We start from the raw sequence: 23,935 nt of genomic DNA on the forward strand, positions 1-23,935 counted from the left end.
AGGAAGGAAGGAAGGAAGGAAGGAAGGAAGGAAGGATGGTGGGATTTGAGGAGGGGAGGAACTTCAGACCAGTATAATGCCATAGACTCCACCTTCCAAACCAGCCATTTCCTCAACGAGAACTACCATTGCCAGCCTCCAGGTGAGTGCTGGAGATCACCCAGAATTACAAGTGTTGTCCAGGTGACAGAGTCGAGATCAGTTCCCCTGGATAAAATGGCTGCTTTGGAGGGTTGAGTCTGTGGCATTATACCCTGCTGAGGCTGCTTGCCACCCCAAGCCTTCCCAAGGCTTCACCCCCAAACCTCCAGGAATTTCCCAACCTGGAGCTGGCAGCCCTAAGGTGAATTGACCTCTATAGCTAGGAGATTCGTTGTGATTCCCAGAGAGCTGCCACTGCTGTTGTGCGTGGGGAGGAGAGGAAGCAGGCAGGAGGCTGGGAGAGTGACGGGGCAGAAAGAGAGATTGCTGGGGTGGGAGTCAGAAAGAGAGGAAGAATGATGAGGTGGGGAGGTAGAAAAACAAAGAATTATGATGGGTCAGAAAGAGAGAGGAAGTCACATGCATGGAGGAGTAATAGTGTGAGAGAGGTAGGGGGTGAGGAGAGGAAGCAAAGGTGTGATAGGGGGAGAGGGGAGGAAGCAAAGGTGTGAGGAATGGGATAACCATCCCACAAGTTTCTGGCAGGTCTCCACTTGTCCCACTCTATAAGAAACCGACTGGTCTGAATCAGAACAAAAATCAGTTTCTGCACTTTGTGTTTGTATGAAGCGCCATCAAGTCACAGCTGATTTATGACCACCCCAATAAGGGCCTTCCAAGGCAGTTGAGAAGCAGAGGAGGAGGTTTGCCAGTGCCTTCCTCCGTGGAGTCTTCCTTGGCAGTCTCCCATCCAAGTCCTGGCCCTGCTTAGCTTCTGAGATTAAAAAAAAAAACAACACACCCAGGAGGGATCACAGTTACCCACACAGGAAATACAACCAATCGACTACTGTGATGTGTTGACTAAGACATTTAGTACATTTTTGCATGTTAAACATTGTATTACATTATATATAAATCTTTATAATATTACAAGGAAACGTCCATCCATCTCAATGAGCACCTGAATATAGGCTCATTTTGGGAGCCTTTATGAATGGTTGGAGTGAATATATGATGCTGAATGGGAAAAAAGCCTTCTTAATTTTTCTGGCTTAAATGCTCTCCATTAACACTATATTAATATATATATTGAGGAGCAAACCAGTCCTGTATTAATATAGTGTTAATGGAGAATCTAGTTAGAGAAGACTGGCTTGCTCCAAATACAACATAAACACTTTAAATGGAACCAGAGGTCACTTCTAAATAATATCAGATGACATTCCATTCAGCTTCATGTTGTTTTTCATCTTAAATAACCATGGTTTTCCCCCAGGATAGTAATTTGAAGAATGTATACTCTTGAGGCTTGTAGAGAGCAGTTTGCCAGCCTAATTCAGGCCCCGGTCACACAGGCCAGATAACGCGGGGGGAGGCGTGGCTCTTTGCGCCGGCACAATTAGATCCACCAGAACACAATCCGATGTGACGGCGGCACACTGTGGTTCTGTCCGTCAGCGCGTACACGTCAAGGATAGCCAAGGGAAAGCCGCGCGGTGGCGCGATCACACGGAACGATTCTGTTGGCAGCCCGTGGCAAACCATTTGCTAGTACATTTCTTGAGATACTTTTTAACTGTGCAGCTTTGGCAGCACACCACGGGTTGGCCACGGGTGCACTACACTTGCCAAATGTTGCGATGTGATCGCGCCCTGAAAATCCGCCCAGCATTCGTGGCTCTCCCGCAGCAAATTCAGCATGTGAACGGGGCCTCAGAAGGCTTTTGCATCTGGCGTTTGCAGATGATCTGTTATTTATACTAGAGAAACCTATAACATCTATTGCCTTTTTGATGGACACTATTAGTAAATATAGTCAAGTCACAGGGCTCAAAATAAACTATAAGAAAACAAAGCTTTTAGCTAAAAACTGTCTACCAGATACACTTCAAGAGATACGAAAAATAACGTCGATGGAAGTAGTGAAAAAAGTAAAATACCTTGGAATAAATTTAACTATCAAATGCAGCTCTTTAAAAGAAGACAATTATTACAAATTATTAGAAGAAATTAAAATTGACCTCTCAAGATGGAAAGATATCCCTTTATCTATGATGGGCAAAACAGCAGTGATAAAGATGAATATATTGCCAAGGTTTTTATTTTTAGTCCAAAATATTCCTATTTTTAAAAAGCAATTTTTTTTGAAGAATTGAAGAGTTACGAAACAGTTTATATGGCATCCTAAAAGGGCAAGAATAAAGATAGAAAAGGGAGAGGGGGAATGAATGGACCTAACTGGTATTTATATTATCAGACAGTGACCGTAGTATGGATAAAAGAATGGCTTATTTTAGAAAATGGCTCACGACCTTTAAATCCACCCGGCATTCGTGCCTATGGCGCGGCTAATTGTGTGTGTGATCGTGACTTTTGTCAGCTTATTCCCCGAAACTCTTGTTGCTCACTAGGGTGCTACTAGACTGAAATCTAACTGGATTTAGAAGGCATACTTGTTGTTCTGTCTTGTTTCCCTCTCCTCCTGCTGTTGGTGTTTCTCGGGTGCTTCCATTTGCTCATCTTGGCATCTAGCATTTGGATCCACTCAGGAGTTCACTGCCATCTGAAGGATGTGGTAGCTTGCCTCAGTGCCATTTGGATAGGCGAATGGGGCCCCCTCAATGATAAATGGATCTCAGCCTCGCAAAACATTAGCTTTGCGACTTCTCTGAAGAAGGTCTGTGGCTTTAAGGCTTCTGGGCAAAGGTCCTGGAATGCTGGAATGAGGCAATCGTTGGACTCGATGGATCCCCTGCGTGCTGGCAAGAAGGGCTGTTTTCTTCTGTGTTTTGAAATGCGCAGATGTTACAGTCGCATCTGAGTCGCCGTCATGGATCCGCAGGAGGTGCCGATGCTGAGCAAGCTCCTCTGAGTGCCTTGGATCGAACGGTGGACCTGACCAAGATGTATTCAAGCAGTTAAAAGTAGGTCTCTCTGTGTATATTTAAGGGCCCTGGGGTCCAATAAAATCTGAGAACGGTGATTCAAGCATTTCCCCAGCTGATAGAATGTGATGGGAGGTTTACAGCTCTGGGGCCTCATTGTTAAGGAAGAAAGAGCGTTTGTTGTCCTGGTCCTTCCTGGGGCTTGACCTTCTTCTCTTTTATTTGCATTTTTTGGTACATGTGTGTGTGTGTGTGTATGTGTGTGTATGTGTTTGTTTGCCCGTGCCTGGAAGTCATGGCAACCTCTGTAGACTCCTACCAGGGCATGGAGGACGTTCAGAGAAGCGGCTTGATAGCCTGCCTCTGTCTCCCGGCCCTGGTATTCTTTGGAGGTCTCCAATCCAAATACTTGCCAGGGTCGGTTTCCGAGACCTGACGAGATCGAGCTTGCCTGGGCTATCCAGGTCAGAGCAGACTTGACCTTCTTGTGTGCTTCCTGTCATGGGATTAGCCCTCTCTGTGCTACCTGGGAATTGGGGCTTCCTAGCTATGTGGCAAACTCCCAGTGCCTTAGCACAATTCCTGTATTCCTTCCCTCTGACAAAACGGGACATCTGAGTCGGCGGCATGGGTTGACATCCCATCTGCTCCGCACATTGTTCAACAGAATCTCCGCTGTTCCAATGCCTCCGGTTTATCTTGTCAGAATCGAGAGGGATCATATTTCAGTTCTTTAACCTTTTCAGTCAGACCGCCTCCTGTTGCACTCCTCGCTTTTTCTTGAGAGGCCAGCCTTTTCAGGTCTCCTCAGGAGGGAACAAATTGTTTGCAGTGCAGATTTCTTCACAAACTTCTTACTTTGTGCCGAGCGTTCTGGGTGGCCTGGTGGAGCAGTGTCTCACGGGGTCTTGACCAGAGCTTGGGGTCATTGTTGGTATGGTATTATTCTCTCAGTTTTGCTGTAAGCGAGTGAAGCCCTCAGGTCAGGTCGTTCCACAGCTGAAGAATAGCCTTCCAGTTAGCCTCGGGAGATGTCATGCCCAATTACCTGGAAGACAACAGAAGGGACGCAGACACAAATTAAACCCAAGGATTAAGTTTAGATTCTGCCAGGGGCAGTGGAAGCCAGGAATTCAAGACGCTATTGATGTCCATGAGGTTACTTTCCCCAGATGTTTGCGCATGTGTTTTATATGACTACCCTGGGCTTGACAACCTTCCTGAGTACATGTCTGCTGCATGGCCTAACATTAAGTGGCTTTCAAGGCAAGTGAGACTCATAGAATCATAGAGCTGGAAGGGGCCTCCAGGGTCATCAAATCCAACCCCTGTAACAATGCAGGAAATTCACAAATACTTCCTACACACACACACACACACACACACACAGAGTGACCACTGTTCCATGCCCAGAAGATGACAAAAAAATTCCAGGATCTCCAGCCAAACTGGCCTGGAGAAGGAGAGGAGGTTTGCCCCTGCCTTCTTCAGAGCTTTCCTGGGCGGTCTCCCATCCAAGTACTTGCCCTGCTTAGCTTCCGAGATCTGACAACAGGAGTGTTCCCTCTAAGCTGAGTTAGTGTGAGCTAGCTCTCAGCTTTTAAGCCTCTTGCTCACATATTTTTCTCTTCACTCAGGAAGGAGGGCTCCAGAGGCAAACTAACTGATGCAGTAGCCAAATCACTCGCTCACAGCTTTAATGCCAGTGGCTCACAAAGTAGAAAATTTGCTCACAAGACTCCACAGTTTAGAGGGAACATTGGTAGGCAATTCCAGGGAGAAAAAACAGCTATAAACCAAGACCAGCTATATTAAACAGCTATAAACCAAGCATGGGGGCAGATGACCACATTGCTATGGAAAATACACAGAAAATCCAGGCATTTATACTTTGTTTTCACTCCCTCCCCCCAACAATTCTGGTGGCCGCCCTGGTTTCAGCTCTCGCCGAGCCCCCGTCGAGCTTGGCGGTGGAGCTGCGAGGCCGGCGAGAGCGCGGAGAAGCCCTGCCAAGAAACATTCTTCTCCCTCTCGCAAAATACTAGAATTTGAAGGCATCCAATGAAACTGAGGGGCAGTAGATTCAGGACTGAAAAAAGGAAATACTACTTTACACAGAGAGTGATTAAAATGTTAAATTTGCTGCCAGAGTATGTAGTGATGGCCACAGGAATAAACAGCCTTAAAAGGGGTGAGGTAGATTTATGGAGGAAGCAGGGGGCGGGGCTTCGCCGTGTGCCCCGCCCCCCGCACCTCACCCGGGGGAATGGCAATCCCCCACGATCTCCCCCGAATCGACCTCTGGGCGCTCCTATTACCAGCCTGTTACCACTCTATAGCCATCTGTACCACGGTCTTCAATTTTCTAGGACACAGAATGATAATCTACTTGGTTTACTCATGGTAATTTAATTGTCTAACACCAGAGCACCATTGTAATAGCTGTGATGTAGTCTGATCGCCATTGTTATGGGTTAAGTTTATAGTTTTAATCTTGATCTTATTGTTTTATGTTAATGTTGTAACCCACCCTCAGCCCACTTGCAGGACGGGACGGACAGAAACTGAACCAAATAAAAAATAAATAAAATAAACCTGGCAGCCCTACCTGACCCATCCCTCACCGGTGGCCAGGGCAGCCCGGAAACCCTAATTAGGCTGGCATGCACAGGGCTGCAGCCTCCAGAACATAAAATGGTTTGTTCAGAAAGGGAAGAGGTGGTGGAGAGCATGAGAGGAGATGTGGTGGTGGTGGTGGAATATGGTGGGGACTAAAGTTGAGAAGATTAAATCAGCGAGTCTTTTCTAGTTAGGGGTCAGTTCACTAAGTCCCGTTAATTCTACAAAACCATGCAAGCAACAGCAGGCCATGCCCCCCCCCCAAAAAAACTGCCTTAAAGGTCATAGGGTTGCCAACCTCCAGGTGGGGACTGGAGATCTCCCAGAATGGCAGCTGATTTCCAGACTACATAGATCACATATTTATTTATTTGGTACTTATTTAAAATATTTATTCCACTTCTCCTAGAGAAAATGACTGCTTTGGAAGTTAGATTATATGGCATTGTGCCCTACTGACATCCTCCCTAAAACCCACCCTCCCGAGCTCCACCCTCAGATTTCCAGGTATTTCAAAACCCAGAGTTGGCAACCTGAAACTGGAATGAGGTTTGGCCTTATCGATTTGGATTTCCATTGTTAGGTTTCTTGGGGGCAGGGATTGTTAGGTTTCGGGGGGAGGTGTGCAGGAGCATACAAACATGGGGATCCCATGTATACATGTCAACGGCGGCAAGGATATTATATGCCAAATATTGGAAGATACAAAAAACACCAACCAAACAGGAATATATTAATAAACTCTTAGAAGCGGCGGAAATAGACAAATTAACTATGGAAATGAGAGGCACGAAGAAATGGACATTTCAAAAAACCTGGAAGAGACTATATGATTGGTATAATGTGAATGGAGTCAAAGATTAAGCTGATATGGGAAAAATAATATTTGAGTATGTAGTAATATATAATAGTGGAATTAGAGAATATTAACAAATATTAGAGAATAATGAAGCGATGGATTAGGTATAGCCTCCGGGGAGGGCGGGATAGAGATGTAAATAATAAATAATAAATAAATATAAATAGTAACAAATTGTAATTAGTCTCTTGGTTATATGTTGTTGTTGTAGTTGTTTATGACTGTGTTTAGGAATATAAGAAAACAATAAATGTGTACCCTTGGGTACTTAAAAAAAAATGGGGATCCCCTGCCCCCAAATGGGGGATGGTAACCCGACCACCCACCCACGTATCTCTATACCTGAGGGTTGCCAACCTCCAGGTGATGCCTGGAGATCCCCCGCTATTACAACGGATCCCCAGGCAACAGAGATCAGTTCACCTGGAGAAAATGGCTGCTTTGGAGGGAGGACTCAATGGAACTGAAGTCCCTCCCCTCCCCAAGCCCCACCCTCCTCAGGCTCCACACCCAAATCTCCAGGTATTTCCCCACCTGGAGCTGGCAGTCCTACTCACTAGTGCGAAACACCCCCCCCACCGTGGCCATGCTCACAGCCATCTGCACAGCCCACGGCCCTTTCCCTGATGGCACCGGGAAGTGTGTGCACCTGGATGCATGGGTGGCAAAGTGCTCATAAGCGAACAGGCAGGGAAATGTCATGGTTCAGGAGTCAGCAGTGGTGGATAGGGTGGCCAGGTCACCGGTGGGAGATGGGGGGGGGGGGTTGCCAGATCCAGGTTGGGGAACTCCCGGAGATTTGGGGATGGAGTCCAGGGAGGACAGGGACCTCAGTGGGGTACGATGCCAGAGAGTCCACCCTCCAAAGCAGCCACTTTCTCCAGGGGAAATGGTCTCTGTAGTCTGGAGATGAGCTGTAATTCCAGGGGATCCCCAGGTCCCACCTGGAGGCTGGTGTCCTTAGTGGTGGGCCCCACCAGACACCCTGGGCCCTGACAGCTGCCCCCCCCAAGCTATCCTGATGCTGGCCCTGTTGGCGAGCATAATGCGGCTTGCCCAGACAGGATTTGCCTTGCAAATCTTATTTTACTTTGAATTTCCTCCCGTGGTTGGGCAGAGGGGTGGGGTGGAGGGACAGGAGAATCATGAAAGCGAGAACATTTTGTAGAGCACATTGCCTGGCAAGCAGCTACCTTACCTTGCAAGCCGATCACCTTTTCGGTTAACCTTGTGTTAATGTTGCAGCGTTCTTGCTGTAGGCTCTGCTGCCATCCTCCAGGTGGGGCCTGTCCTGGAGAGGTCCCAGAATGGTAACTGATCTCCAAACTGCAGAGGTCAGTTCCCCTGGGAGAAAATGGCAGTTTCGGAGGGTGGACTCTATTGCAATCGTTATCGTACCCCTGTTGAGCTGGCCTCCCTTACTGAAACGCCACCCAACATAGGATCTGCTCCCAAATGGCCAGGGACTCCCTAGGCTGGAGTTGGAGTTGGTACCCTCTTGAGCTGGCCTCTCTTACCAAAACACGAAAACACCACCCGCAATAGGCTTTGCCCCCAAATCTCCAGGAATTTCCCCAAGCTGGAATTTCCCAAGCTGCAGTAGGGGACCTAGGATTGCCAGCCTCCAGGTGGGGCCTGGGGATCCCCCGCTTTTACAAGTGATCTCCAGCTGACAGAGATCAGCTCCCCTGGAGAAAATGGCTGCTTTGAAGGGTGGACTCTATGGAACTGTACCATGCTGAGGCCCCTCCCCTCCCTAAACCCCGCCCTCTCCCAGATCGACCCCCAAAGTCTCCAAGTATTTTCCAACGCAGCCCTCGCAGCCCTAAGGGGACCCCTGTTGGGGAACAGGGTTGCCAGTTCCCCACTGGCCACCGGTGGGGGATGGGGGAGAAGGTTGCCAGATCCCGGATGGGAAATTCCTGGAGATTTGGGGATGGAGCCTGGGGAGGGCCTCAGTGGGGTACAATGCCAGAGGGTCCACCCTCCAAAGCATCCGTTTCCTCCAGGGGAACTGATATCTTGTAGCGTCGCATAAGCTGTACTTCTGGGGTACCCCGGCCCCCCACCTGGAGGCGGGCACCCCAATGGGGGAAGAAGTATTTGCCTAACAAAAAGAATTGCTGCAGGAATCATGGCTTTCTGAGTAGCGGGTCCATAGGGCCACGTCCACATGACAACAGTTTCCTGTGTCCTTTCCATTACCGCTGTGAATGTCGAATATGGAGGCATCCGCAAGGCAGTGGCAACGGAACATCCACACAATTGTTTTTTCCCTGCATTTTCCTTCCCATAGCCTCCTTCGGCAGCCACCCAATGGCAATTGACATATCCCTATAGTGTTAAGCCCAAAAGAGGCCTCCAGTGGAACATGTGTGGGTGGGTTGCCACCTATTGAAAATGGCCCCTCAAGACAAAGGTAGGACTAAAGATTTTCCCCCCTCTATAATTCTGAATATTAATTGCTCTTCTGTAACAGCCAGTTTGGTGTAGTGGTTATGTGGGCTCTAATCTGGGAGAACCGGGTTTGATTCCCCACTCTTCCACTTGCACCTGCTGGATGACCTTGGGCAAGCCATAGTTCTGTCAGAGCTGTCCTTGAAAAGCAGTTTCTGTCAGAGCTCTCTCAGCCCTGCCTACCTCGCAGGGTGTCTGTTGTGGGGAGGGGAGGGGAAAGGAGTTTGTAAGCCGCTCTGAGACTCCAAGTGAAGGGCAGGGTATAAATCCAATCTCCTCCTCCTCCTTCTTCAATGTAGTCAAAGAAACTTCCAGTCAAAATGATAACAAACAGCAAGAACACCATCTGATAGGGGATGAGCCCTGACTTGGATGGCCGGATAACAAACAGCACCATCTAATAGGGGATGAGCCCTGACTTGGATGGCCGAAGATAGCCAGATCTCGTCAAATCTCGAAAGCTGACTGGGGCCACCCCTGGCTGGTGTTTGGATGGGAGACCAGCAAAGAGGTCCAGGGTTGATATGCAGAGGCAGGCAATGGCAAACCACCTCTGAATGCCTCTTGCCTTGAAAACCCTACAGGAACACCATAAGTCAGCTGTGTCTTTACAGCCCCCAAAAGGTGGGATAAAGGAAGATCCAGTAGAAAGACGAATGCGATGAAATCAGTGTATTTAATGACATGTTTAGACCACAGTTTCCACAAATTCTCAATAAAGTTTGCCACCATGATAAAATACATATCTAAAAAACTATAATCAAGGAAGTTAATAAAGACCAGGAGATAAAATCCAAAGTAAAATCCAGAAGCAATAAGCAAATCGTATAATTAGGTGGTCAAATAGTTTATTTTACTAATCATCATTTGACTACCAAAGGATGTTGCCCGATACAGTGTCATGCAACACCATCCCACAGTCAATTGGAGTGGATATGCACAAAGGGTTTTTTGTTTTTTTTTGCGTTGTCCTTGCTTTGGTTTGTTAATTTTTCCCCTAACGTTTCAGGTGGGTAGCTGTGTTGGTCTGCAGCAGAAGAGCAACACTGAATCCAGCAGCACCTTAAAGTTCAACAAAACAGACAGGATATAAGCTTTGAAGAGTCGAAGATTTGCATACGGCCAAGCAGGGCTTTTTTTTGTAGAAAAAGCCCAGCAGGAACTCATTAGCATGATAGGCCACACCCAACAGCAGAAATTCATTTGCTTATTAGGACACACCCCTGACAGCACAGCTCATTAGCATATGAGGCCACACCCCCGTGTTACCAGAAGTGTACTCATCCAGCCACACCCACCTTTTGCTTCTTATTCTGTTTACCTTGTTTGTTGTCAAAACCCAGGGCTTTTTTTGTAGCAGGAACTCCTTTGCATGTTAGGCCACACACCCCTAATGTAGCTAATCCTAATGAGTTCCTGCTGTTGGGTGTGGGCTATTATGCTAATGAGTTCCTGCTGGGCATGGCCAACTCAAGAGCCAGCCGGAACTCCGTTCCTGTGCGTTCCTGCCCAAAAATAGCCCTGCGGCCAAGGGATCTTTGCCTCTCAAAAGCGTATAACCTGGAAATCTTGCCAGTCTTGAAGATGCTTCTGGACTTGACTCTTGATCTTATTTTACTGTAGTTTTCTTTTGTTTGGGGTTTTGTTGTTGTTGTTGTTGTTTGGTTTTAATGTGAGACCCACTTATGCCTGCACCGTTGGTTTTGTACCTAACCGGGATGAAATTATTATTTTACAAATGAAAATTAAATATTTGCATATACAGAGGGTCACTCAGATAGGAATAAAAAGATGGTACACATGTACACATAAATAGAGATGCTCAGTTAGTAACAGAAGGAATAAAATGAATAAATAAAAGTGGCTGGTAATCCATAATTGTGAAGCCAGTTCCCTGATCTCTGTCCAGAGAGGAAAGCAATGTCACAGTCAACTTGAGGCTTCTTTATCAGACTTCTTCATCAGGTGATATGATCACCATCGTCAAGTACTTGAAGAGCTGTCATATAGAGGATGGTGCAGAGGTGTTTTCTGTTGCCCCAGAAGGTCGGATCAGAACCAACAGGTTGAAATTAAATCAGAAGAGTTTTTGGCTAAACATTAGGAAGAACTTCCTGACAGAGCGGTTTCTCAGTGGAACAGGCTTCCTCAGGAGGTGGTGGGCTCTCCTTCTTTGGAGGTTTTAAAGCAGAGGCTAGATGGCCATCTGTCAGCAATGCGGATTCTGTGAACTTAGGCAGGTCATGAGAGGGAGGGCAGGGGAGGTTGCCTCAGTGCTTAGTTCTTGTGGCCCTTTCTTACACGCCCAGGGAAATATCAATTGCCACTTTGGGGTCAGGAAGCAATTTTTCTTCAGGCCAGTTTGGCTGAAGATCCTGAAGGTTTTTTCTGGGCATGGAGTGGGGTCACACTGGAGGTGTGGGGAGGTATTTGTGAATTTGTGGGGTCACAATGGAGGTATTTGAGAATTTCCTGCACTGTGCAGGGGTTTGGACTAGATGACCCTGGAGGTCCCTTCCAATTCTATGATTCTATGGTTCTTTGACTCTTCATCACTGGGTTCATAATAAGGTGAAGCTTCCAGTAGATTTTGGGAGACTGCGGCTTCCGCCTCCATTCTCTGCCTCACGCCCTGTGACGCTGCCGCAGTTCTTCAGCAAGGGGATTTTGAAGCCAATTCTCTCTCTTTCCCCCCTCTTTCCCCCCCTCTCCTCAAGGTCAGTTTTCCAACTGCCAATTCCCCTCTCTCCAGAGTAGGACATCTACCTCGCCAACTTCCATCACCTCAGTCTTACCCAGACTATCAGCTGGCTCTGTATTTATTTAAAATATTTTCATATCGCCTTTCTACCCAATTTAGGATCCCCAGGCAGAGAAGTCAAACACTGAAACAACTTTATATTTATATTCATATTCCAAAGGAGGGTTCAGGAATTCTGCTACATTGCTGGATTTTGAAGAAAGGGGGGGGGGTGAGAGGAAGTTGTGTATTTTCAGCATACTGATGTTGCTGAAATACAGATTCCCAGATCTCTCCCAGTGGCTCCCCAGCAGTTTCACTGGGGGATAAAAAGCATAGAATACAGCCCTGTGGAATGCCACAGGATAATGACCGTGTGGCACAATGGGAATTGCCTAGCATCATGTTCTAGAATTTGCAAGTAAATACAGAGGAAAGGAGAACTAGGTTTATTCCCTCTGTGCTTCTTGGAGAAAGTGGGGGAGTAATGTGTGATAGATAGATAGATGATAGACAGACAGACAGACAGACAGACGGCCGGCCGGCCGGCCGGACAAAACCATGGCAAAGCAGTGCTTCCTGCTCCCAACCGTGCCAGGAGGTCTAGAAGAATATCATACCTTGGTGGTTTTAAAAGCCAGTGAGAGATCCAGAAGAATCTACAGGGACTCATTTCCCACAGTCTATCTACTGGCAAAGGCCATTTGCAAACACAATAAAAAGATGGCATATATTTTATTGGAGGACGAAGTTTAACAGTGAGGTGTGTATATGTATCTAGGTTAAACATTAGACAAGCCTAGTCCAAGGATGTGTTTCTGGGGCGAAGGGAGGGGGTTGTTTGTTAAAGCTAGCACTAGAAATTTCCAGGTTGCTGCCCTGCACAGGCACAAAGCCTACCAGTGTGGATGCCCAGATGACCGCTTACAGAGTAGTTACCGGTAAGAAATTGGCTTTTATTAATGCAGGATTAAAGATGTCTGTGTGTTTGTTGAGGATGGAGTAGGAGGGAGTTTTGCTACAGGGTTTTGCTACAGCTGTGACCACCCGTTTTAAAGACTAAAGGATTTAAAACATAACAGAAAATACCAAGAAATTGATTAAAGCACAAAATGATGAAGTCTTCCCGTTAAATACGCCCTTGGATTATCTCCAATCTGTTGAGAAGAAAAGCAGCGGAGAAGAGTATGGGAGTGAAGTTTGTCTGAAGGAAAAGAAGGGGTAAGAAAATTACTTGTTGGAGTTACTAAATATTGGGAGTGATATTGTGGAGAAATTTTGTGATGGACTAAGTTATTAGCCTACACAGTCATTGGAAGAAAATTTCGTAGCTGAGTTTGAAAATGGTGTCAGTAGCGGGAGCAGAAGAGATGGAGGATCCGGAGAACACTGAAATTGGGAATCTTACATGGGAACAATTACAAAAACTTTTAATAGAAGAAATACAACAAGCAGTTAAAGTAACTTGTAAAAACCTCTTAGAAAAATTTCAATCCCCAATCTTGGACTTGGAAAATATATCAGAGCCAATACAGCCTCAGCAGGAGTTTGGCAAAAAACACGAATATTATCAAGATGAAGTACTATATGTAACATTGCCTGCACCTACGGAAAATGAGGAAAATGACAATCAAATGCGCAGTTTAGAAGAACCTACAAATAAAATCTTAGAGCTGAAAATGACAAAAAGAGGTTTCCAAAATCTCATATCAAAAAAAGTAACCAATCGGGCTAAAAAGAAAACAAGCAGTCAGGTAAAGAAAATCAGCAAGGAAAAGAAAAGCTGGAAGATAGGCACGTTGAAACACAGATGGGAAATACTAGAAATAAAACTCTATGTATATAAAGACTCGAGGCATCTAGGCAAGATCATGGAAAAAAGATGTCATAAAAAAACAGGAAGGGGCAAAATGCATAAAAAATATGTTTTGCGACTGTAATCGTTATAAAGAGAGAATGGGATGCTTCAGTTTTGCCATATTCGTTTGACAAGGAAATGAGATTTAATATATTGTATCTCCTAGAGAAAATGATGGAATGTTATATAATATCGGTAACTAGAAATGTTTTCTTTTTCTTATGTTGCCTTGAATGAGTATTCTCTTTTTGGTTTTGGTACCTTCTCAATTTTATGGAGGTTACTAAATATAGTGAAACTTGCTGTATGTTAGGTGGCAATAACAAATATACAATGATCTTTAATATAGAAATTCATAGGCTGGTACGTAAGATATTGTGAAACTGGGAAACTGAAGAAGGAAAAATAATGCCTGGTGAGAAATGACTTATAATTGCTAAAGAAAAATACCGAGGGAACAAAGATCACTTTTTATTTATGTAAAGAAAATATTATTGGCCATAAAATGATGGGAAAGTAGATATTATTTTGTAGTTTGGTAATCTTTTCCTTGTGTAAATTTAAAGAGTCTTTTATTTTTATTTTTGTAATGGAGGAAATGATTTAGTATATTACAACTTTATAATGTAAAGGTTATTGAAATAAATATTAAACTAGCTGTCTACTGAGAATATTTTATCTATCTATCTATCTATCTATCTATCTATCTATCTATCTATCTATCTATCTATCTATCTATCTATGGATTTATATCCCGCCCTCCCCGAAGTCTCAGGGCGGCTCACAAGGTGTAAGATAATAAATATGTAGGGGCTGATAATATAAAAAACCTTTAGGTTAGTAAATAAGGTTTGGGGAAATTGAAAAGCAAAGTAGCAAAATGATTTTAATGGTATAATGATATACAGCTGGGCCTGATTGAGTAATTGCCCAATAGGTAGAAAGTAATTGTCACTTAAGCTGTATTTTGTTTAAAAGAGAGAACTGTGAAATTGTAATGACTTATTAAGTAATTAGAATAGGGAATAACAGAAAGTAAATATTAGGTTGAATTTATTATTACATATGTAACTCTGATAAAGTGTGTGTGTGTGTATACACACACACACTCATACATACACACATGGTGGTCAAAACACATTAACAGTTTTAAAATGTGTGCTAAATGATACCCAGGGAGGAGATATATAATACATTGGTTATGTTGAGTTACTGTATTATATAGTGGAAAATTTTGTTGTCTTTTTTCTTTTATGCTTGAAAACCAATAAAAAAATACTTGGGAGGGGAAAAAAGAACTATTTGTTTCCCAATGAAGCAGGCCTGGCTCCATAACCGGAGCAAACCAGGCAAGTGTTCTTGGACTGTGTTATCTCTAGGGACACCTATGGAAACTAAGGCTGCCACTCTCCACGTGGCACCTGGAGATCTGCTATTACAGTTGCTCTCCAGACGACAGAGATCAGGTCCCCTGGAGAAAATGGCTGCTTTGGAGGGTGGACTCTATGGCATTATACCTTGTTGAGGTCCCTTTCTCAAACCCCACCCTCCCCAGGCTCCGCCCCCCCAAGCTCCAGGTGTCTCCCAACCCAGAGCTGGCAATCCTAATGGAAACAGCAGACAAACTAAGGCAGGGGTGTCAAACTCATTTGTTATGAGGGCCGGATCTGACATTAATGTCACTTTGTTGGGCCGGGCCAGGCCAGGCCAGGACATGTGTGCCATAAAATGCTACCAAATGTCATTCCACATATCTCCAAAATTCTGCATGTTCAGCGCAAAAGAGCGCAAATGCTATATTGCGCTTCTTTAGGAAAGACGGAGCCCAGTATGTCCCGGCAGCTCTTAAATTATTCTTGAGCAAAGCCCTCCCACAAATGATATATGGAACACAGATACTAGCAGAGAGTACATTTAAAGATCTAGAGCTAGTACAATCAAAATTTCTTAGAGCACTTTTCAACGTCCCTAATGGTACTGCAAATTCGAGCTTAAGACAAGAAGCAGGTTTATCTACTGTAACATTGAATATTTGGATACAGAGGAGTAATTCTTGGGTTAAGTCCCATCTGAATCCGGTGGGACTTATTCCTGATCTTTTGTCATCAATACCATATCCCCAATGGGCTCTTAGAGTAGTAGATAAATTGAAACTAATTGGATTAGATCCTGAAAATTTGTTAGAAGGAGGTCTGCAGTATGCAAAGAACCTAATACACCAAAGATTTAAGGATATTGAAGCACAAAACAACTATGCAGCCCTGCCTTCCTACTATAAGAGATTAAAGATGGGACCAGGTTTAAATGCTGCATCTTACTTTGGGCTCATAAAAAACCCTAACTATAGATGGGCATTTACTAGAGCACGGCTCGATGTTTTACCCTCAGCAGTACTTTATGGTAGATATACCCGGACCCCCATGCATCAGAGAATTTGCTCCTGTTTGTTAGAACAGGTGGAGTCTGCCTCCCATATAATACTTCATTGCCCTCTGTATGATGAAGAGAGACAGCAGTTGCTGACACCCCTTCTCTCACGTTTTAACCCCCTGGCTCATTATCTTACATATGATGAGGATTGTTTGATGAAGTTTTTATTGGCCGATACTTATGATTCTGTCACATGCAATGTTGCTAAATATTGTTACTTGGTAATCAAAAAGCGCAGAATGTATTGTAACTCGAGCCAGTTATGATGGAATTGACCGGTTTAGTATTTTAGTAATTAAGGCCATAAGGATCCTATGTTGTAGATTCTGTGCTGTACTATTTTGGTCTATTTTGCTGGTCTTATGACTGTTCTTAATAAACTTACTTACGTGGCAAAGGGCTGAGCCTCAGCTTTTAAAGGAAGAAAAAGGGGAACAAGGACATCTTGATTGCGAAGATTAGCCTAGTGATTTATTTCATAATTATTCACAGCACCCAGCATGAATTCTTTGGGTATTTTTAATCAATCATGTTTATTAATGCTATTAATTTTCAAACTGTCCCCTGAAAGGCAATATAAGTTAAGGCTGGAAAATACACAAGCAGGAGGCACAAATTGTTCCATGCCAACAGATTGCATAAAGGAGGTTTAGATGTAAAAATGCCATTGGGCAGTGGAGACATTTAATTCCTCTGGCCAGCCATTAGCTGCCGATGGTTACTTCCTTGAGACTGTGTGGGAGGAAATAGTTATTCCATATACTTCACAGATTGGCTTCACAAGTCCATAACCTCTTTGAAAACAATCTGATTTCACAGCACGTTTACATATCCTTTTTGGAGCTTCCCACTCTATTTACTTCCAGGTTGCAAAGAACTCTGCACATGCCTAAATGACAACTACAGGGTGGTTGATAATTATCATCTTAACAAGCTTGTCCAACTAATCTACTGGTGCTTTGCTCCCCGCTAATGAGAAAGACAGAATTTTGCCTAGAAAGAGGCTGCTGAGAGTTGCCAGCTTTAGGTATGGAAATTCCTGGAGATCTGAGGGGTGGAACCTGGGTAACAATTGTTACCACTCTCCAGGTGAGGGCTAGAGATCACTCAAAATTACAACTGCTCTTCAGGTAGCCTAACCCTAACTCTGGAGAAAACAGTGGACTCTGTCATTATACCCTGCTGAGGTCGCCACAGCAAACTGACACTGTTTGCTCAAAGCCAGAGCACTCTCCCAGAGCCTCTTTCTAGCTCTCGTTGTATTTATTTCCACAACGGGCCTTATTTCTAGTGGGAGATATAACCTTTATAAAGGACACGAGCAAACCCAATTAACAATACTATTAAAGAATCTATTCTTCGGCGCTCGGCCTTCCTTATAGTCCAACTCTCGTAGCCATACATGACTACTGGGAATACCATTGCTTTGACCATGCGGACTTTTGTTGGCAGGGTGATGTCTCTACTTTTTATCATGCTGTTGAGGTTCGCCATCGCTTTCCTCCCAAGGAGCAGGCGTCTTTTAATTTCAAGGCTGCTGTCACAGTCTGCGGTGATCAGGGATCCCAGGAACGTGAAGTCTGTCACTACTTCCACGACTTCCCCTTCTATTTGCCATATTATGACAAAAGAATTACTCAAACAGCTGGAATGAAGATCACAGGTTATCCCGCTAGCACACAATGTAGCCGAAAAGGACTTGAACCAATTCCTTGAAATTTAGGAGAAAGGATTCCTTTCCCCGTGACTTAGGAGTCTACAAGCCACATGTATGAGCACTTTATGAGTAATTTGCAGCTGCATAGATGAGTGTGGCTAAATCACATGTACACTTTTTCATGTTGCCAGATAGTAAAATCTTTAGTTTCTGTTTTTCAGAAATGTTCAGTAGCCTGTCGGTCCAGGTAGTAATATATTGGTTGTGAAGTGAATTATAATGGGGGCAGCCAAAAAGGATATGGGCAATTGAGTCAACTTGATCCTTACAATAAGTACAAAAGCGTTTTCCAGGGGTAATTCTATTGAAAGGGACCTTCATGCTTCATCTCAGCAGAAGGTAATGTGTTCCAAAGGATTCCAAGCTGGTTTAGTCATGTTTCAGATGGATGAACAAAACCTCGAGTGATCATAATGCTAACGTGGGATTTCTTGGCACCCAGATATTTCAAGAGACTTCTTCTAGAACTTTAGGGAAGCATTTGCACGAGAAAGTTACAGTCAGTTACTTCTTTTCCCATGCCTCGTTTTCAGGTCTTTCACGAATGACTTCTTTCAGCTGCAGCTCCAGATAATATTTACCCTCCTCGTAATTCACCCTTTGTTCTTTGGGAAGAATTTGTTTCCTCAGGGGTCAAGTCTATTGCTCTCTTGAGACAACATAATCTTGAGAACATAATCTCTTGAGACAACATATATACATCTTCGGGAAGCCTCTTTAGTGCTTCCTTCACATCATCATCCTCACAGACTGCATCATCTCTCATAAAACCAAATCCGGCAGCATTGTAATACTATTTGCGGAGACCTTCAAGCAGACATCCACTAGCTGCCATGACTTCCCCGGGGGAACAATGCTGTAAGCTGCTTGGGGTCATCATTGGAGGGGGAAGCAGGGAATAAGCAATTCTTGTGTATATTGTAGACAAATACATTTTTTCTTCAGGGGAACTGATCTTGATCATCTGGAGATCCACTGTAATAGCAGGAGATCTCCAGGTGCCACCTGGAGGTTGGCAACTCTAGTGGGGCAGAAGGTAGGCAGGTGAGGGGTAAAGAAATGCTCTGGGCTTCGGTTGCCAAGAAGTGGTTATTGGTGACGATCAGTTTGGTGTAGTGGTTGGGAGCACGGACTCTAATCTTGGAGAATTGGGTTTGATTCCCCGCTCCTCCACATGCAGTCATAAGTTCCTTCAGAGCTGTTCTCTCATGAGCAGTTCTTGAAAGGGCTCTCTCAGCCCCACCTGCCTCACAGGGTGCTTGTTGTGGGGAGAGGAAGGGAAAGGAGATTGTAAGCTGCCGCTCTGAGACTCCTTCAGGTAGTGAATAATGGGATATAAATCCAATCTCTTCTTCTTCTTCCATAGACAATGTAGGAGATGTGCCAAAGAGGGCTCACAAGTATTTCTTTAATCCCAGTGGGTCTGGTGAAGGCATGTGGTGATGGAAAGGGCTGTCATGTCTCAGCCAATTTACAGCAACCCCATAGTTTTTTCAAGACAAGAGACCTTCAGAGGTGGTTTGCCGTTGCCTGTCTCTGGCCCCGGTCACACGGGGGGGGGGGAGGCACGGCCAAAGCACTGCTTTTCTGAGACAGATCCCCCGAGCCACCACGCAGTTGCTCCCCGGCACGATCAGATGCCGGGGGGGGGGGAGCCATGGTCGCGGTCAGATCGCGGGGGGGGAGGGGGAAGCCACGGAACAGAGAGCGAGGCAGCCGGCTGTGCATGTGTACGCATGCGCAGTTTGGCCTGGAGCCTCGAATGCTGCGGGAGACAAGCGCGCTGGCGATCCCACGGCCGCCCTTGCTGTGGAGTTTCAGGTAGGTAGTATTCTTTTCTAGGTTTTTTTTTGATGCGCGGTTTCGCCCGGAGAGGATGGATTGGGGACGGGTGCGCTCCGCTTCCCAGATGTTGTGGTGTGATCGTGCCCATTTGATGCGCCCCCGATCCGTCCCTCTTGCGGGGCAAAACCTCCTGTGTGACCAGGGCCTCTGTGTAGCAACCCTGGACTCCCTTGGCGATCTCCCATCCAAATACTAACCAGGACCGGCCCTGTTTAGCTTCCAAGGTCTGATGAGATTGGGTCAGCCTGGGTCACTCAGGTCAGGGGGGAGCACTGAAGGCATTCCAGTCATAATGTGGCACTGTCCCTTCTTGCAGCTTCATGACACTTACCCACATAAACTCCCTCGCCTGCCTTCTCCCTGCCCTGTGGGCCGTCAGTTGGGAATTAAATCAGGCATGACAGTTAACAGCCAGCTTTCTCGTTTCACAGCACCAATGCCCCTGTGCAGTCTTTGGTCTGCCTGTCTGTCAGTGACCACAAGATGACAAATTGAACTGATAGTTCGTTGGAAGTTACCCTCCTCTCCCTCGGCAGTCAAACAGTCCTCGGTTAGAACACACAGAAACTGAAGCCTGAGGAGGAAGTTGCCCTGTGAGTAGATAAAATCCGAAAGGAGGTGGGTGGGAAGGCCACCGGCCCCTGCTGATGGCCTTCCAGTCTGTCACAGGCTGGTCTTGTGACTAAAGGGAGAGGCAGAGTTCCGGAGCCTTCTTTCTGCCCGGAGAGGATTTTTTGGTGGGTACACTGAGCTGATACAGGTGCAGTTCTGGGGAAAGCAAGATCTGCCAAGCTCTTATTTCTTCCAAGTGACTACTTACGTGCTCAGGAAATAAGTCCTTAAAAAAACAAAACCCTTCTTTGCTTGTACCTTAGCAACTGGTGTACAGGGGGGCACTTCTATATCTGAATGTGGAGGATTCTTTTAGACATTGTGGTGAAGGCTGGTGGCATTTATCTTGCACGATTTTGCCTACTCCCTTTTTCAAGGGAGCTTAACTAATGGGATTCAGTACAGTGCCTTCCAGAAACGACAGAATGCCTGTAAATATGCAAATGTCCTTCTTGGGAAATGGGGGCTTTTGTTTCTATTGTGGTAGGGCCCAGTCTTCTTAACAGAGTGGTTGGTGGGCCATAGTTCCAGGTAGGCAGCTGTGTTGGTCTGCAATAGAAGAGCAATATTTGACACTAGTGGCACCTTAGAAACCCACAAGATATCCAGCGGATAAGCTTTCATCAGGACTCTATGGCATGTGGGATGCAAACATTTAAGGAAACCGCTGAGGTAGTATGTATAATCCATCAGCCTGCTCTGGACAGTTACTTATTCAATTCATTTATACTCCACCTTTCCCCCCAATATTTATTTATTTATTTATTGGGATTTTTACCCCGCCCTCCCCGCAAAGCGAGCTTAGGGCAGCTTACAAGGGGCAAAGCCCATATAAAGGTAAAGGTAAAGGTCCCCTTGCTCGAAAGCCAGTCGAATCCGACTCTAGGGTTGCGGTGCTCATCTCCGTTTCAAAGCCGAAGAGCCAGCAGTGTCCAAAGACGTTTCCGTGGTCATGTGGCCGGCATGACTAAACACCAAGGCGCACGGAACGCTGTTACCTTCCCACCGAAGTGGTCCCTATTTATCTACTTGCAATTTCTTGCTTTCGAACTGCTAGGTTGGCAGGAGCTAGAACTAGAGACGGGAGCTCACTCCGTCATGGGGCACCCGGGTCTCGAACTGCTGAACTACTGACCTTCCACAGCCTGCAGTTCAGCGTCTTAACCACTTGAGCCACCGCAGCTCCAAAGCCCATATAAAACAAGGTAAAAGCAATAAAAACATTAATAACAATGTTATTAATAACAATAGGGACCCAAAGCGGCTTACATCTTTCTCCCCTCCTCCATTTTATCCTCACAACAACCCTGTGAGGTAGATTAAGCTAAGAGAGTGTGACTGGCCCAAGGTCACCCAATGAGCTTCCATAGCACGAATGGGGATCTGAACCTGGGTCATCCAGATCCTAGTCCGACACTCTTAACAACTACACCACACTGGCTACCACACTAGGGCAGTTCACTATACGGGATGAGTTTCATCTATTTATTTGCGGCTTGACTGTTTGCTATTGAATACCTTAATACAGGAAGTTATTCTGCTGCTGGCTTTTAAAGGATTCTTCTTGGTACGCTTTTAACATATTGTGATTTTTGTCTGAGTGTTGGCAGGGGTCATTTCGTAGAAAAAGAGGTGCAGGAGCTCATTAGCATAACTCATTAGCATAACTTATTTGCATATGACACAAACCTGAAGGTACAAGCTCTCCCTCCCCCCAATAGCTAGCAATCCAAAACAGTCCAGTGGAGCCTGAGTGGTGGGTGTTGCTTTCTGACACACTTCCGGTGATGTCAGGGGGTGTGGCCTGTGCAAATAAGTTATGCTAAAAGTTATGCTAATGAGCTCCTGTACCTCTTTTTCTACGAAATGACCCCTGAGAGGGAGCATTGGCAACCCTATCAGGAATAATACCACACTGAAGTCCCTCCCCTCCCCAAACCCCACCCACCTTGGGCTCCACTCCAAAAAATCTTCCCAACCTAGGGTTGCCCACCAGGCCCTACCTGACTGCTGGCTGGGGATTTCCTAGGCGCAGTCGGGATATCTTCTTCTGCCATGTGCACACAGCATTCATGCTGCAATGACATCACCCAGAAGTGACGTCATTGCGTTGCTGATGTTGGGGTCCACAGTCTAGGTTTTGGGTAAAACTCTATGGGGTTTTTATTCTCAAAACCACAGTTTGCCCAAAACCTAGAGTGTCACCCCCCCAACGTTGGCAGTGCAATGATATCACTTCCAGGTGACGTCATCGCACCAGTGCAAGCGCCACAGGAGGGGGCTTCTTGGGAATGATGCTTCCCCCACTGGCCAGCTGACTGGCAATGGATGGGCCCCCCAAAATTGGGGGGAAACTCCACCACAACCGGAAAGATGGCCACCCTATCCCAACCTGGACCTGGCAACCCTAACTATTTCCAAGGAAGCTCTACACACAGCCCTAGAATGCTGTGATGTCCAGCGCTGGAAAGTAGACTGTACCAGTTCAGACTGAAGGTGGAGGATGGCATTTTTGAATGCATGTAACAAAGGAACAAACACTCTGCCAGCACAATATTAGCACAGCTGGGAAAGAGATGGGTTTTAATTGGTGAAATGTGTGCTGCATCCTTGCAGGTATAGGCGAGTATTCGATAATGATTCCCCCCACAAACACCTTTAGATAATGTACCTGTCCATTCTGCCACTCCAGGACTCTACCAAATCATGTTACCATCATTCTGACATATGTGTAGATTGAGCCTGAGCTGTAAATGGAGTGGCTGATTTTAAATGTTGATAGTGCAGATAAATAACTAGGGCTCTGCTTTTAGAGTTGCCAGCCTCCAGGTGGCGGCTGGAGATCTCCCGGGACTACATCTGATCTCCAGGCAACAGAGATCGGTTCACCTGGAGAAAACAGACACTCTGGAAGTTGGTCTCTATGGCATTATTCCCCAGTGAAGTCCCGCCCCTCCCCAAACTCCTCCCTCCTCAGGCTCCACCTCCCAAATCTCCAGGTATTTCCCAGCCCAGAGATGGCAACCCTATTGGTGGATCAAGACAAAGGGCCACCTAGTCTAGGGAGGATGGCTCAGCAGCAGAGGTGTTCTTGCTTTGCCACGTTCTTGACACGTGAGTTTTCTGTGCGCAAAGCCTTTTTTGTCTTTACATGGAGGAACAGTCAGTCAAGTGGATCCCCCACCAGCAGTCCCAAGATGCTGATGCTCTGTGATTGCTCTGGATCGGCTGGTTCTCCTGAGTCAGTCCGGTCTCTGATGCCACCAGTGAAAAAGCCTCATTTCAACAGAAGTTCTTGTTTTCTGTTGTGCTGGCTGGGTTTTACAGCCATTCCATTGCAGAGAGCCCTGCTTTAGAACACCGCAAAGAAACTTAAAGCTGAGGCAGACATGGAGAAATATCAGTTGTGTTCTCGTGTTATCGTGAATGCACGTACGTCCAGTGTGAAGTCCATGCGTACAGCTGTGTGTGATAAACAGCCAAAACACATTCACTTTGCAATTGAAGCCAGGGACCAGTACCTGGATAAATTTGGAGTTGTCGCTTGTCAGCAGTACATATGTTGAATGCAGGGCTTTTTTTTGTAGAGAAAGCCCAGCAGGAACTCATTAGCATAATAGGTCACACCCAACAGCAGAAACTCATTAGCATATTAGGCCACACCCCTGGCAGTGCAGCTCATTAGCATATTAGCCCACACTCCCATGCCTTCCCTTGGCTTGCTCCGGGTGCCCTGTGGCTGCGGGGAGCCCAGGCAAGCCGGCCCTTG

At 45.7% G+C, this 23,935-nt stretch overlaps 1 protein-coding gene and 1 pseudogene across 1 annotated transcript in view; one reads left to right on the forward strand and one right to left on the reverse strand.

Moving 5' to 3' along the window:
- The first annotated feature begins 2,979 nt into the window (after positions 1 to 2,979).
- Positions 2,980 to 23,935, forward strand: part of B4GALNT1 (beta-1,4-N-acetyl-galactosaminyl transferase 1) — a 77,610-nt gene continuing 56,654 nt past the window's right edge. The window contains exon 1 of the mRNA XM_015423486.1: positions 2,980 to 3,068. The gene's annotated coding sequence lies outside the window, so the exon portion shown is untranslated. The remainder of the gene's footprint in view (positions 3,069 to 23,935) is intronic.
- Positions 18,214 to 18,544, reverse strand: LOC107120703 (annotated as a pseudogene).

The sequence above is a fragment of the Gekko japonicus genome, unplaced genomic scaffold (genome assembly GCF_001447785.1).
Source record: "Gekko japonicus isolate JY-2015 unplaced genomic scaffold, Gekko_japonicus_V1.1 scaffold1573, whole genome shotgun sequence".
Classification (NCBI taxonomy): Eukaryota; Metazoa; Chordata; class Lepidosauria; order Squamata; family Gekkonidae; genus Gekko; species Gekko japonicus.